At 50.9% G+C, this 15,993-nt stretch overlaps 1 long non-coding RNA gene across 1 annotated transcript in view; it reads right to left on the bottom strand.

Moving 5' to 3' along the window:
- The window catches only part of LOC126175429 (uncharacterized), a 166,899-nt gene extending 151,279 nt beyond the window's left edge, over positions 1 to 15,620 (bottom strand). Inside the window, exon 1 of the long non-coding RNA XR_007535562.1 lies at positions 14,978 to 15,620. This is a non-coding gene — a long non-coding RNA (uncharacterized LOC126175429). The remainder of the gene's footprint in view (positions 1 to 14,977) is intronic.
- Between the last annotated feature and the right edge of the window lie 373 nt (positions 15,621 to 15,993).

Below are 15,993 nucleotides of genomic sequence, written 5' to 3'. Positions count from 1 at the left end.
ATGGCCACACAGCAGCAAAGTGCAAGAATGCAGAAACCATTTGTGGCCACTGTGCAGCACCTGGACATACTTTTAAGGAGTGCTCAAAGAAGGACCAACCAGCCCAATGTGCAAACTGTAAGCGGGCTAAGAAGGCACACACCCACGCAGTGACAGAGAAATCTTGCCCTGAATACAATAGAATAAAGGCCATAATACATAGCACAATTGACTATGGCATGTAATAACAATATAGCAGTACAACCTGGAATAAGACCAGGGACAGATACACAAAAAAATGCAATAAGGATCCTTCAAATAAATGGGCAAAGAGCAAGAATCGTCCCAGATCAATTGGCACAGCGAAGAAAATATAGATGTGCTATTGATCCAGGAACCCTACTGCATAAATAACAAAGTATTTGGGTACCTACCAAACTTCCAGCTGATCTACAGCCCCAAAGGCGAAGCACCCAAGGCAGCAATAGCAGTTAAGTCACAAACAGTAACTGCTTTGCAGTTGACAAGCTTCTGCAACATGCACATAGCTGCTGCCAACATAAATGGAGCCTTTGGTGAGATCTACATTGTCAGCATATATTGCCAATATGGATCACCCATAGACCTTTTTCTCCATCAACGGGAGATTATCCTCGACAAACTCCCAGGAAAACCAGTTATAATAGGGATGGACACAAATGCGAACTCACCAATCTGGCACAGCTCAACGATCGATGCAGCAGGCAGAACGCTTGAAGACTTCATTTCACAACACGGGCTGATAATAATAAATGAGAGGTCAGAGCTAACTACATTCTCTGGCCCAAATGGGGAGAGCAATATTGACATCACACTCTGCACACCTCCAGCTGCCAAAGCGGTGTGCAAGTGGATGGTTCATGAAGAATGGACGTCAAGTGACCACAGGGCAATAACATATGAATTCGTGGTACCTCAAAGAGCGAGAGCTACTGTGGAACTTGTCACCTACAACACAAGCTTCGCAAAGTGGCCCACCTTTGACCGGCATCTCATCACGTCCACAGCCCACTGGCCACAAAGCCAAAATGTAGGAGTTAATGAAATGGTCACAAGGCTACAGGCAGCAATCCACGAGAGCTTGTAGCCGATCAATGAGAAAGAGGACACAGGTGCAGAATCCAGTGCCATGGTGGAATGCAACACTTGCTAACCTGCGACGTGACACCATTTCAGCACGACGAAGTCTGCAACGAGCACGTAAAAATAATAATGAACTAGACATAGAAGTAGCAAAATAAACCTACAATAGAGTGAAAAATAACTACAATAAGGAAACTGCTAAGGCCAAAGAGGAGACCTGGAAGAAATGGGTCACTGACTGCGATCAGAATGATCCTTGGGCCATAGTGAGAAAGATAATTCGGCCAAAACATGGAACAGAAAACGTGCTGAGTAATATAAAAACAAAGGACCAGACTCCTACAATGACGGTAGGAGACTGTACGGTCATTATTACAGAGCCTGCTTCCTGATGACAACCCAGAACAGGACACAGATGACCAACAAGCTGTGAAACCTGACAACAGCTATGACAATGTGGACCTTGACCCAGATTTCACACTAGAAGAAATAGGGGCAGCAATAAAGGCTTGCAAACAAGGGAAGGCAACAGGTCCCGATGGTACTGATGATGCTATTATAAAAAGAGTTTGGCGCACCAGTCCCCATCTTCTCTCAGATTTATACAATAAATGTCTACAGGAAAGAAGAGTCCCAGATACGTGGAAGGAGGGAAATGTCTGCATATTGCTGAAATCAATTACTTTAAAAACCGGAAGGTTATGGTCCAAAATAGGGCTGGCTGTGTAGAAAAATTGGTCACAAAGGGCTGTCCACAGGGCTCTATTTGCGGTCCTTTCCTGTGGAATCTCGTCTTTGATGAGATTGTGATTGAAAAAGAAGACGAGCAATGGACAAAAGTGGCATATGCGGATGACCTCACAATCATCATTAAGGGTCAGAGCAGGAAACAGATAGAGGACAGAGCAAAAATCGCGCTAGGTGAGGTAAGCAGATGGACCACCGAAAACAAGCTAGGGATATCCAAACAAAAGACGGTTGCCAAGACCATCAAGGGCAGATTTGAGAGTCACAGACCACCAACAATTCCTTTCGAGGGAGGAAATATCAAGTTCGTTGCAGAGTTTACATATCTCGGTGTAACTCTGGATGAAAGACTCTGGTTCACACCTCACATGAGGAACATTCAGAATAGATTAAGTGATGTCTCAGGTTCCCTCTTGCGGATAACTAGGACAGAGTGGGGTCTGCAGAAAAAGTCTTTAAGGGTAATCTATCAGGGCTTCTGCCTCTCTGTTTGCAGATATGGTGCAGCTGCATGGGCAGATCGGACCAAGCACCGATATGTCCAACGAATAATTGAGGCAATTCAAAGGCCATTTCTGTTACAGATGACCAGAGCTTGTAGGACTGTGTGGACGGAGGCCTTGCAAGTACTAAGAGGATGCATGCCACTCGACCTGGAGGTAGTGAAGGCAGCCTTGCTGTACTATACTCGACATGGTGTTGCTGGCTCGGTCGCAGGGTTCCAGGCGCCAAGACCCACTGCTGGGCAAAGCTCTAGACGTGATACCAGCAGACAAATAGACATCATGTTGCAGGAGGAGTGGCAGAATAGATGGAACCAGACAGAGAAGGGTAGAGAAACCTATGGCTGGATACCAGGCGAGGGAATGTGGCAGGCAAGTTGGCGGAGGGCGACGATTCCACCATACTCCCTAACGTGCCTGCTGACTGACCACAGTCTGACAAAGAAAATTTGCGACCTGGGCATTGAAGATGACGCCAGATGTACATGTGGTGAGGAAGAGGATTCCAATCACATCCTCTACGCCTGTAAGCAATACACTGAGCCCAGAAGTCAGCTTATACAAGCAGTAGGACACACATCCTGCCACAGAAAGGAAACTCTGCTCCAAACAGTAGAAAGATTCTCAACAATAAAGGCATTTGCTGAGGAAGCATTTGAGATCAGGGAAGTAGCGAGAATCATCAGTGAAGCAACCTAAAGAAATATACAGTAAATAGTAGGAAACGATTGCGACCCAGTACAAGAACCAGTACCAACTGGAAAACAACATTTTCCTTGACCCATGATTCCGAAACAGCCCTGATATCTCGCGCACTTGGAGGAACCATGGCTGAGTGTGGAGGGGTGACGAGCTGACTCTCAGAACCACAGATGATGCCTCTACATGGCTCCTGGGACACCAGTGGCGAGAAGGGAATGTCGGAGGGCAGAAATACCAGTACATGGACAGGAACTGGCCAAGATCCTGGGAAACTGGTGATCAACAGCATGTGGGCCTCGCCAGCCTGGGGGCTCAAGTTGTTCCCCTGAGCACCTCCATAATTACGATTATGCTGTATGTGGATGCTATACTGCTGATGAAAAGGGTCGCCATCAGCAGTGGCGGCGCCACCTCCACGTGGTTCCCCGTGGGCACCCAAAAGGGTGGCTAAAGGCGCTCTTCAGATGGAAGCTCCATTCCCCCACAAAGGGGGTAGTTTTTCCGAGCTGGTTTCCTTCGTTGTGGCGTAGTTGGTTAGTGGATGCATGGGTTGGACTTGACGAGAGTATGAGCGGAAGCTCGGGGATCCCTGATGATAATCCACCTCTGGCCAGGGGAAACCCAAACCAGAGCAGCCATGTACAGTACTGTCCCTATACATGCTCTATGTTGGTGCACACAACGTGAACACCACTTCACCCAGACACTCCATCACACAGTACACTCTGCCTGTAACAGACACTGCCACAGACACAGCCACAAAACTAAAGCACCAGCATGGAACAACATCCAGTACATCGTCTCCGCCACATAACACCATCCAAACTATGACAACCAGAACGTGACATTCACTAATAAAACAGAATGTCCCACACCACCCACAAGCAACAGATCAGCCAACAACACCCACACATGTCCTCCACAGTGGTGCACCCAACATCACCACAATACCTTGTGCCACAAGACAAACAATACCAGGAGTGAAACACACATGTATGCCAGTCCCCTGGTAAAAGCATGGAACTGACACACCACCTTACATCAGCCAAATGTGCATCCTGATTTGACATATCTGGCGCTGCTTGAGCCAGCCACCAACTATCCTCGCTATGAACAGACCCTAGCCCCATACACTGACCGTTACCCCAAGATGTCCCTTAACCTAACACAAGATGTCCCTTAACCTAACCCACGTTGTGCCTTAACCTAACTCAAGTTGTGCCTTAAGCTAACCCAAGTTGTGCTATAACCTAACCCAAGTTGTGCATTAACCTAACCCAAGTTGTGCCTTAACCTAACCCACATTGTGCCTTAACCTAACCCACATTGTGCCTTAACCTAACCCAAGTTGTGCCTTAACCTAACCCAAGTTGTGCCTTAACCTAGCCCAAGTTGTGCCTTAACCTAACCTACGTTGTGCCTTAACCTGCCCTGTAATTTGAATACGAATCGTTAATGTAGTGTTGCCTAACAGCAACCCTTCAACATAGTTCGCTACCGTCAACACCTTGCGAGTGTTGATTACCTGCAGATGCTCACACTGTCCACTGTAATACGTACTGCAGCTGGATGTATATCTCCCTCCTGCCTTGTGAAGCTGGTCGGTCAGGAGTTTGCGTGTTCAATGAGCTTCGCAGCTGTTCACTGGCTTTCGCATGCCGACGCAATCAGTGTACGTCGTGGTACGGCCTGTGTCCACTGTCCGCTGACGTCGTACGCCTAACCCACACACTGTACTGAACATCGGTCGTTACATACTGAATGATACACCGTGGCACGTGTGTGACAGTACAATGGCTGCGCCCAACAATGGCGAACCTCAAGGACCATATGTTCTGCATGATGCTGTTTGTCTCGTCTCCCCATTATAGCTAGATTGCACTGTGGTACGCCGTAGAGACGTGGGGGGGGGGGGGGGGGCAACGGACGAACAGACTACGTGTCGCCATGGATGGGGATCAGCGTGAGCTGTCTGTTGATGTAGTGACACGTGTATTCCGATTTAGTCGTATTTTCTCACACAACGTGATACCATGGTGCATGCGTTCCACATCTGCAACACGCTACAGAGGCCGATTGACAGTCAGATGCGCAATGGACATCGCATACGTACGCGGGCCACCTTCCACCTGTTTTCTCGTCATGCACACTTCGCTGCGTGTTTGTGGGCTGATGTAGTGTGTCGTGACAAGTAACATACAGGCATGCAAGAATCGTTGAATTCGCAAATGGCGATGGACGTCTACGTTTGCTGCCAAAGATACGCAAATGACCTGGAAATCCGTTGTTGATCGGTTGTTTACGCTGTTGGTGAATCGGTGATAGCGACGATCGGTACAGCTACTAACTGGTTGTTTCAGCGATACCCGTCATACCCACGAACGAGAATGGGCATGTGGGTATGAAGCGATATGCGGCAATGGCTGGGTGGGACTGACCCTGGTCAGTGGGGGGGGGGGGCGCCCGGAAGTGCTGGCCGCTTGCTGCGTGGGCGCACGCGCTACAGCCAGCTGGTGGGGGCGCCCAGTGGCAGGCGCACCGGCCGACGGACGCGGCAGTCGGCGCAGCTGCGCGCCGGCGCACCCTGCGCGCGGCGCCGTGCGGCCAAATTCGGTCCTCGCGGGCTCGGAGCGAAGCGTGGTGGACATCTGCAGTGTGCTGGTCCGATTGAGGACTGTGTGCGTTGAGGATGCACCGCCACCCGGCACTCGGCGCCGTGACGCCGTCTGCTGCTCGGTTGCCCCAGCGGTTCTCGCTGGTGGTTTCTATCGCAGCTGTGCGGACCTGTTGGCGCGTGCGCTGTGCTGGGACAGTTCGCTTTGGCACCCAAGTGGGGCTTTGCCCTTCTGTGGCGCTGGCGTTGGAGCTGCCTGGTCACCGTTGATGGCCGCGTGTTGTCTCCCGCTGGCAACGCCACGACAGCACGTTCCCAGGCCTCAGTCGGCAGCGGCAAGCTCAGTTGGGAGCACGGGTGTTCTCACTGAGAGCGTCTACTCGCTTGACTCTGGGCGATTGCGCCTCTCTCGAACGCGACCAAGTACCTCGGACAGCGCTGCTCGCCGCCGGGACCTGAGAGGGTTTCGAGGTGTATCGTGCAGGGAAGCTCTACCTCCTCCTGTTTGCAGAATAACTGAGTGGACGCTTGTGTGTTCGCGCAGGCTGCCGGGACACACTCCCGGGTGGCCGTCTGCTCAGCTCTAGTTGACACATCTCCCTGGTTGATCCTGCCAGTAGCCATATGCTTGTCTCAAAGATTAAGCCATGCATGTCTCAGTACAAGTTGCATTAAGGTGAAACCGCGAATGGCTCATTAAATCAGTTGTGGTTTCTTAGATCGTACCCACGTTACTTGGATAACTGTGGTAATACTAGACCTAATACATGCAAACAGAGTGGCGTCGCACGGGAAAGTGGTCTGCGTGGTGCCACCTGGGGAAGGTGTGTTGCCTTCTGAAACTGGGTTAAAACCGCCAGGAGACCCTCTGATTCCCGGAAATCTTCAAAATATCTGAAGTGCTCTGTAGCTCAGAGGAACCTGAGTGGGGTGGGGACCGTAATGTCCCATCCTGTGGCCTTGATGTGGCCCCGGCGCTCAGTAACCCCTTAGATGGGGTGAAGCTAACACGGGAAGGGCCGTCCATGCATGACATTAAAAGGCTAGCCCTTAACTGGGCGCAATCCTCACTGAACCGCACCAGCCCACCGTGAATTATCAAAAGCGGTGGGTGAGACATGGTCGGCCATGATCCCCTAGTATGTGTGGAGGCCCTCCGGGGAACGTAACTCGGGTTTGAGTGCCACACCGTCTCGATGATGTCAAATTCCACAACATAAGACCCGGGCCATACCATCATTTTTTATCGCATCATCACTCTCATAACACCTCCGGGCTGTGGAACGGTGAGGGTTGTCATTGTGTCAAGGAAGGACGTTAAACTCCCGTCAAGGTAGTACGTTAAACGCCCCCAACCCATGGCGAAAGCGAAGGGTGCGTGGCACAGGGGGAGCTGTGTCTGAGGGACTAACCATCTGTCCTTCCCTCAATTCGCAGGGCACAGGACCAGCTGGTGCTCTGCATGCCGGCGACCTCGTTTGTCGGCGTGGGACCTCGGCGAGAATCGGCAAGTGCGCTTCGCCGCGCCCGTGGGTAACCAAGGCGTGTTCTGCCAAACCCAGGGGGTGGTGACATCGCCTTGGCCAGGTTAGCTGGGTCCAGACCATCGAACGACTGGGTGACCGGCCCGCCACCTGAGTAGGAGCGGGTTCTTGGCCTGCAGTTTGGAGCTCGGGCTAGTAGGCAACCTAGGAAAACTGTTGGAGAAGCTACTGGCTGACAGACTGACAGTACACAGGATACTGCGCGGGATGAGCGACAGGCAGTTCAGCTTTAGGCCGGGGCGATCGGCTTCTGACGCAATTGCCCTGGCAGCTGAGGTCTGCAGCTCAACCCCACACAAGTATGTGGCAGGCATCATGGTGGACATCTGTGGCGCCTTTGACAACCTGTGGTGGCCCTCGCTCTTCTCACGCTTGCGTGAGAAGGAGTGCCCAGGGCCCCTCTATGGATGTCTGAGGAGCTATTGCATGGACAGGGAGGTATGGCTATCGTCGCCTAGCGGAAGAACAAGTAAAACCATCACGAAAGAGTGTCCCCAATATCAGTTATGGGGCCACTCTCTTGGGATATAAACATAGAACCCCTCCTAGAGAAATTACAACTAAGTGAGTACAGGCTAGACGTGATAGCTTATGCTGACGACCTCCTCCTGCTGGTAGGCGGCCGCAGCCGAGAGGAATTTGAGCCTAAGGTAGAGCAAGCAATGACAGTGCTTCAGAAATGGTGCCAAGAAGCAAACATGAAAGTTGCACCACACAAATCCACATATTTGTTAATGAAAGGCAGTCTCGTCAAAAATCCAACTGTCAGAATTGAAGGAACTCCAGTTCTTCGACGCCGAGAGGCCAGATACCTAGGAGTCACAATAGACGAAAAATGGAATTATAATACTCACATAGAAAACATAATGCAGCGAGCACTACAAGTTCTAAATAATCTCATCAGTGTAGGCCATAGAAGATTCCACCTACCTCCCAACTTGATCAAACTACACCACAACAGTATCCTAACGTCCTTAGTAGGATATGCGAGTGGGGTTTGGGCACACAGGCTTACGAGGGTGGTGCCTGCAGTGACTGTGAGAAGGGTGCAGCGGAACATGCTGTTGCGTTCTGTCGGGGCATATCAAACAACACCTGGGGGGGCCTTACTGATAATAATAGGATTATGTCCTTTAGACTTAAAAATTAGAGAACAGGGAGCGTGGTACTGGGTCTCCAAAGGAAAAATAGATAAGACCAGGGAAATCATGGGGGTACAAGTGGGGGATAAGTATGCAATAAATAGAAGGGGCGAAGAGTTATGGCAACAGCAATGGGAAATTGAGGAAACGGGAAGAAGGGTTTTCCAGCTACTACCAAATGAGCCACTTTGAGCCGAGCAGAGGTCTGCTGCACTTTCTTACAGGTCACGGGCCATATCCGACATATTTATGTCGATTTGGAAACAGGCAACACCAGCATGCGACTGTGGTGCTCCAGATGGAACACCCGAACATGTCGTCTACGACTGCACGTTATATGACGATGTGGCGCTCGAAATTAGAAATCAGTTACCAAACAGAGACATATACACACTACTGCGACGTGCCGAGACCTTCAATGTCCTCAACAATTTGGCAAATGAAACATCCAAAAAAATCCTGAGGGATTTTATTAGAAACCAACACGGTTAGAGACCAAAAAATATAACGCGATAAAGACTTAGGTGCACCTGCAATTGCCGCCGAGCAGGGGAGCAGGAGCACCATTCCCGGACTTGACTTATGCACCAGACTCTATTGGAAGTAGTTACACTAGAATAATGTAAAATTAGAACATTAACACTACTAACATAGGTAGGGACTGCAGCGATTTCAAAAGTAATTGGCCAGCCCTGTGCCAGGGGCACGCTCACTGGGATTAGCTCAGTGAGCAGGCCTTATTAGTAGGTTTGTATATTATCTGGCACACTTGTAACGCTGCAGAGTAGCTAGTCTTAGAATAACCAGAGTAGTCAAGTAGTTAAATTAACCCTGTCCATAGCAAGTGCCATTAATCAGTTAGTATAAGCTGCTTGTTTTTAATATATAATAATGGGACCCACTAATTATATAAGGTGGTGGGTTAGTGTGTATCATACAACGTTTGTTGTTTATGAACCATTTGTATCATAATACTTGTTTTAATCGTGTTATAGTGTTGTTGTATCAATAAAGATTTAAAAAAAAAAAAAAACAGAGTGGCGTGGGGTCGGTCACTTGACGGCGCGTTCGGCACGGGCCCGCCCGTTGCCGGCGCGCCGTAAGGCACGGAAGCTCGCACTGGGGCGACTTCCAGTTGGGTGTGCCGCGGCAGTCCTCACAGGGGAAGTGACGCGTCTCTTATAGACTCTCCTTCCCAAGTGGCTCTTTCCGCCTTCCTGTGGTGCCAATGTTAAGCTTGGCATTCTGCCTTGCGACAAAAGGGAGAGCTGCGACCCAACCCGATGCGAAAGCGAAGGGTATGTGGCACAGTGGGAGCTGTGTCGAGGGACCGAACACCTGTCCCTTTCTATTCGTAGGGCACAGACCAACAGGTGCTCTGCATGCCGACGATCTCGTTTGTCGGCGTGGGATCGCGGCGCGTGTCGTCAAGGGTGCTTTGCAGTGCCCCTGGGTAACCGGGGCGTGTTCTGCCAAACGCAGGTGGTGGTGACATCGCCTGGGCCAGGTTAGATGGGTCCAGACCGCCGAACGTCTGGGAGACCGGCCCGCCACCTGAGTAGGAGTGGGTCCTTGGTCGAGAGGTGGAAACTCGGGCAAGTAAGCGGCGAAGGGCGAGAGGTGCATCCGCCACTCCAGAGTGCGGGGTGCAGTTGCCGGGGTGCGTCGCGTGAAATCGCCGATGACGGAGTCACCGAGGGGGACCAGTGCGCTGGAAACGGTGCGCTGAACCCAGCGGCTCTGGAGTGCCCTTGACCTAGGGCGCGGTCGGTGAGCGAGTTGCAGAAGTCTCCTCCCCCCGCCCCCCCCCCCCCCCAATGCCAGAGGAGCCGGTCCGGGGTAAGAGACGGGCTCCCACAACTTTTTTCACTCATTAATCAATATGGCTACAACAGAGACGAGTGTATCGAGTGCGCTCAAGCGAGCATCTACGATGCTTGATCTCTCTCCTCAGGACGAGACGGGACTGGCAGAAGACGAAACCGTCACTCATAGACATGCACGTGTCACGCTGCTCTTGGAGCAGAACATCAAAAACGGGAAGATAAGACAGGCGGCATTGTCTATTATTAAGAACGAGCTGGCTGCATGGGCCATTGCCTACGCCAAGCTCGAAGGCCGCGTAGAGGAGTTAGAAAAGAAGAATGAAAGATTAAGAAGACAACCAACGAAGACCTGGGCTGAAGTGGTCGCGCAAGCGCCGCCAAAGCCACAAACTACGAAAGAAACGATCGCCAAGGTGACCAAGCGGTCGGACACGGCGGTCTTTCTCAGAACTCTACCAGGCCAAGACACGAGTGTCAAAAAAATACAAGAGTTGCTGACCAAAACTATTGATCCAGCAAAGGATAAAATCAGAATAAATAAAGTTAAACCTAGTAGGAACTCAGTGATTGTGGAGGTGGCTACAGAGGAAGACAAAGAAAAATTGTTAAACAACCCCAAGCTGAACTCGATATTCAAGTGTGAACCGCCAAGGAAAAGGAACCCTTTGGTCATCCTATACGATGTACCAGCAACAATGACAAACGAAGAACTGTACCAGACTATAAAGGACCAGAACTTTGACCATATGAATGACAATGAGTTTAAGGATTCTTTTAAGCTGAGATTTAAAACGGGGCCTTGGGATCGTGATGTCGCAGGGACTGATATCCAGAACGGACTATGGCTGAGTACACCAAACAAAACAGGATGCCAAAGCGAAAATCCCCTAGCAAAAGGAGGAGGGATGCCATCAGGGCAAATAGGTTCAAAGAATTTATAAAGTCTCTTTCGAGAGATCCGATAACAAGACAGTTGACAAAAGTATCCAAACAGATCCGCCGAAAATCGATAAATGTATCCAGACGGAAACTATCCCTATGGCCACTCCCTCCTCTCTCAGCAGGGGAGTGAAGCCAATCAAACACCAGCAATGGCAAAGGCATCCTGTGCCTGAGGTCCCAATAGATGAAAGCAACCAGAAAGAACAAAAGCCTGTGCAAGAGAGCACAATAACAAGCTCTCAAGACACCCCAGTGGTAAGATTACCGCCAGTAGATCCGGTTTGGATATATCCAAATCAAGAATTTACCATGCAACTGACAAGGTTGGAGCAGCCGGCTACTCTGACCACTGCCTTACGACATGTGGTCCGCATAGGGCACGAATATGGAAGAAGAGTCACCTTCTCGGTAATGGAGGCTGTAGACAGAATACAGCTTAAGTCAGTGAATCTCCCCACCAACTTCAGAGCCCTGCGAGACTTACTAAAGAAAGTATTCGAGAGACGAGGAGAAAAATTTGACCTAGACAACATTTACGAACAGTCAGTTTTGGCTAATGGACTTATTAAGTTTGACTGGAGCAAGACATGACCAGAAGACCACATACATACATACTTTCTGTAGATGACAAAAATTACCATTGGCCAACTCAATACACACAACAGTCGACTTGTAGTGCAGGAGCTACGTAAGGAAGTGGAGGAGAGGAGACTGGATGAGCTCTGTCTACAAGAGCCGTACTCCCTAGCTGGAAAAATTGCATTTGTAAACGCAACGTGGCAGGTCATCAACCAAGGAGATAATCCGAAAGCGGCAATAATAATCACAAGCAAAGCCCTGAAAGTAACTACACTATCACAGTTCACTAATAGTCACTGCAATGTCGTGGAGCTGCTATCTCCCAGTGGAACAATAATGCTAATTAATATGTACTTTCAGTACGGGGATAACATTGAAACACATCTTGACCATCTAGCTACAGTAACCACGGCATTGCAAGGACGAAGGATGATAATCACTGCTGATATGAACGCAAACTCCCCTCTGTGGCACAGCGGCACAAGGGACACCAATGGAGAGAAAGTAGAGGATTTTATCATGGCATCACAATTAGTGATAGCTAACAAGCCTGGCAATCCTCCAACCTATGCCCGGGGAGGAGGACCAGGCACGAACATTGACGTAACTATAGCCACCCCCCAATGCAATCAACACAACACAAGAGTGGAGAGTAGGAGAAAACGCCACCACAAGCGACCACAACCTAATAACGTTCATTGTAGGTGAAAGAGTGTCCCGCTGGGCCATGGGATGGGAAACGCAGTTTAATTACAAAAGGGCTGATTGGGAACGACTAGCGAGGGAGTGCGTCATTCCTGCCTTGCCAGAAGGTGGCGCAGACTTCGACATAGACATAAACGACCGAGCAGAGGAACTGACCAATGCAATAACTAGCGCAGTGAAAGCTGCCGTACTGACCAGGAGGAAGGCCATAGCAGCCTCTCCATCACCATGGTCGCCCGAACTCGAGGATATGCGCCAGTCTGTTAGAAGGTTGAGAAGATATTACCAGCGCAGTGTCGTCTGGTCAGAACGGCAAAGATGGCTGATGCTGTATCAGGAGGCTAAACTTCGTTTTCAGAAGGAACTCCAGGCTGTTAGAATACAAAGCTGGGAAAACTTCGTCCAGAGCCAATTGGCATTGGACCCCTGGGGTACACCATATAAATTAGTACGAGAGAAGATCCGCTCTCCACTGGAATTATCAACAGTCAGGCACGGGGACAGGATGATGGAATCCTGGCAGGAAACTGCTGAGGTCCTCCTCTGGTCCCTGCTGCCTGATGATAGCGCGGATGGGGAATCTGACCAGCAACAACAACTCAGACAACCTCAACGAATATACCAACAATACGGCAGTCTACACTTTCTCGGAGGAAGAGGTGGCTGCCCACATAAAATCACTTAAAATGGGTAAAGCTCCCGGGCCAGACGGCATTGTAGCCGAGGTGGTGCAGTTTCTTGCTCCCCAGCTAACTGCACCCCTCACTCACTTATATAACGAGTGTCTGTTACAACAAAAAATTCCAAGGGTGTGGAAGACCGCGAATGTAGTTATTATGCGGAAAGGGCTAGATAAAGATCCGACATGCCCCTCCATCTACCCCTCCTATCAACTTTGACCCTGCCTCACTTCCCACTTCCGGGGTCCTTTCCATAGGGACCCTCCCTCCCTTCTCTTCCCTTCCCTTCTCTTTCCTTTTCCCCCGCTCCCTCCCTCCACCCCTCTTTTCCCCCGGGATTCCCCTTCCCCTTCTTCCCTCCCCCTATCTCCCCTGCCCGTGGCATCTCTGCTCTCCCCGCTCGCTCTCCCCCTCCTGTCTTGGCAGGTCCCCGGACTCACACACGCACAGTGATCATTCGCGTGCTGGAGGTCATTGCCATCAGAGTATCGTGTGTGTGCCTTCGTTTGTGTTTAGTGTTTGTTCGCCGTCACGTCGCCACTGTTCACGTGTGCCGTCGCCGTCATCCATGATCTGTGCGCCGTGTCAACTAGTGTCAGTGATGTTTTCTCGGCCAGCGTGAACGGCTCCATGTTTTTTGTTTTTTAGTGTCTACATTGTTTTGCCCGCCGTTTTCTTTGTATTCTCTGTGCCGCCTGTATGTATTACTTCTTCTAAGACTCAAGGCTGAAGAGCGGCGTACTCTGCTGCTGACAGCCCGCCTTGTGTAAGGTGATAAAAATAACAACAAAGAAAAAGAAAAAAAAGGTGCTCCCCTACTGACTTATCACCACCCATACTAATCGCCCCGAGGTCTTGCCAACGACACACCCTATCCCAAGTCTATTTTCTTGTGAAGCATCATGTGTTATTACGTTTCATTTCACATCCATAGTTGAGAGGTATTGTAGTTCACCGTACTGCAGTGTACGCTAAGTAAACCACACGTCGTTGGGGCCGGCTAAAACGCACCGTTGCCTGCCGGGCACCGCGACCGCCGCACGGCACCCACCCGACACCGCCGCCTCCACACGACGCTCCGACCAGTGGGCCGACACCGCCCGTCTGGCACCCATCACCGGCTGACAAAGCGATACGCTGTAGTGCGGCAGAAGACAGGGTGCCCGGCCGCCGTCGATTGCCCCGCCGTTCCCGCGCGCATGGAGGCGGCACCGATCACAGCGCCCCTGCCAGCAGCATCCCGCAAACCGATACGCCCAAACCCGCCGCACCCAATGCAGCGCCCTGGGTGTGGTGCGACCGCTCATACCGATACGCCCAGAGGTACGAAACAGAAGATACAAGCAAGAGGGCACACATGCCCCTGGCGCCCAGCCGCCGGGGTCTCGTCTCGCGACAAGACGAATCCTCCAAGCTAGGGGCTGAGTCTCAACAGATCGCAGCGTGGCAACTGCTCTACCGAGTACAACACCCCGCCCGGTACCTAAGTCGTCTACAGACGATTCCGAGTCCTGACATCGAAATATAGACACCTATGGTCGACCGGTAGAGGCAGGGCGGCGCCAGGAACAGATCCCAGACAGCGCCGCCCGAGTGCCCCGTCTGGCAAACAAGTTGGGCCCGTACGGCGCGGCGCCACGTGGGTCGTCCACGCCTAGTAAAGTCACGTATTTTCGAGCCTTTCGACCCTCGGGACTCCTTAGCAATATCGTTGCCACAATGGATAGACGGGATTCGGCCTTAGAGGCGTTCAGGCTTATCCCGTGGATAGTAGCTTCGCACCACCGGCCGCTCAGCCGAGTGCGTGAACCAAATGTCCGAACCTGCGGTTCCTCTCGTACTGAGCAGTATTACTATCGCAACAAAACAGTCCTCAGTAGGGTAAAACTAACCTGTCTCATGACGGTCTAAACCCAGCTCACTCTCCCTATTAGTGGGTGAACAATCCAACGCTTGGCGAATTCTGCTTTGCAATGATAGGAAGAGCTGACATCGAAGGATCAAAAAGCGACGTCGCTATGAACGCTTGGCCGCCACAAGCCAGTTGTCCCTGTGGTTACTTTTCTGACACCTCTTGCTGGAAACTCTCCAAGCCAAAAGGATCGAGAGGCCGTGCTTTCGCAGTCCCTATGCGTGCCGAACATCGGGATCAAGCCAGATTTTGCCCTTTTGCTCTACGCGAGGTTTCTGTCCTCGCTGAGCTGGCCTTAGGACACCTGCGTTATTCTTTGACGTACCGCCCCAGTCAAACTCCCCGCCTGGCAGTGTCCTCGAATCGGATCTCGCGAGGGAGTAAACTGCGCCGCACACGCGGACGCGCCGACGCACACGGGACGCACGGCACGCGCAGGCTTGCACCCACACGCACTGCACGCTGTGGCGCACGGACACGGAGCTGCGGCGCGAACGCAACCCTAACACGTTTGGCTCGAGAACACCGTGACGCAGGTTGTTATACCACGACGCACGCGCTCTGCCTAACCGAGTAAGTAAAGAAACAATGAAAGTAGTGGTATTTCGCCGGCGATGTTGCCACCTCCCACTTATGCTACACCTCTCATGTCACCTCACAGTGCCAGACTAGAGTGAAGGTCAACAGGGTCTTCTTTCACCGCTAATTTTTCCAAGCCCGTTCCTTTGGCAGTGGTTTCGCTAGATAGTAGATAGGAACTTTCTTTTTTTACATTTATTGTTAACTTACATAAACCCACTATCTTGTTAACCTAAGTGGGCAGTAATACTAAACAATACTACTTTATAACAATTTTCAGTGATTTAAATACAAATGATCTGATTAACAATTCTACAATTCCTTCCCGCCGCTTAGCCGCTCCGGCATACCAGGAGCGTTTCTGTCCCTACCACGAGGAGGTGGGCCGGCTTCTACTAACTGGAAACCACTGCATTT

The sequence above is a fragment of the Schistocerca cancellata genome, chromosome 3, assembly GCF_023864275.1.
Source record: "Schistocerca cancellata isolate TAMUIC-IGC-003103 chromosome 3, iqSchCanc2.1, whole genome shotgun sequence".
NCBI classification, from domain to species: domain Eukaryota; kingdom Metazoa; phylum Arthropoda; class Insecta; order Orthoptera; family Acrididae; genus Schistocerca; species Schistocerca cancellata.
This window is presented reverse-complemented; position numbering and strand designations above follow the sequence as displayed.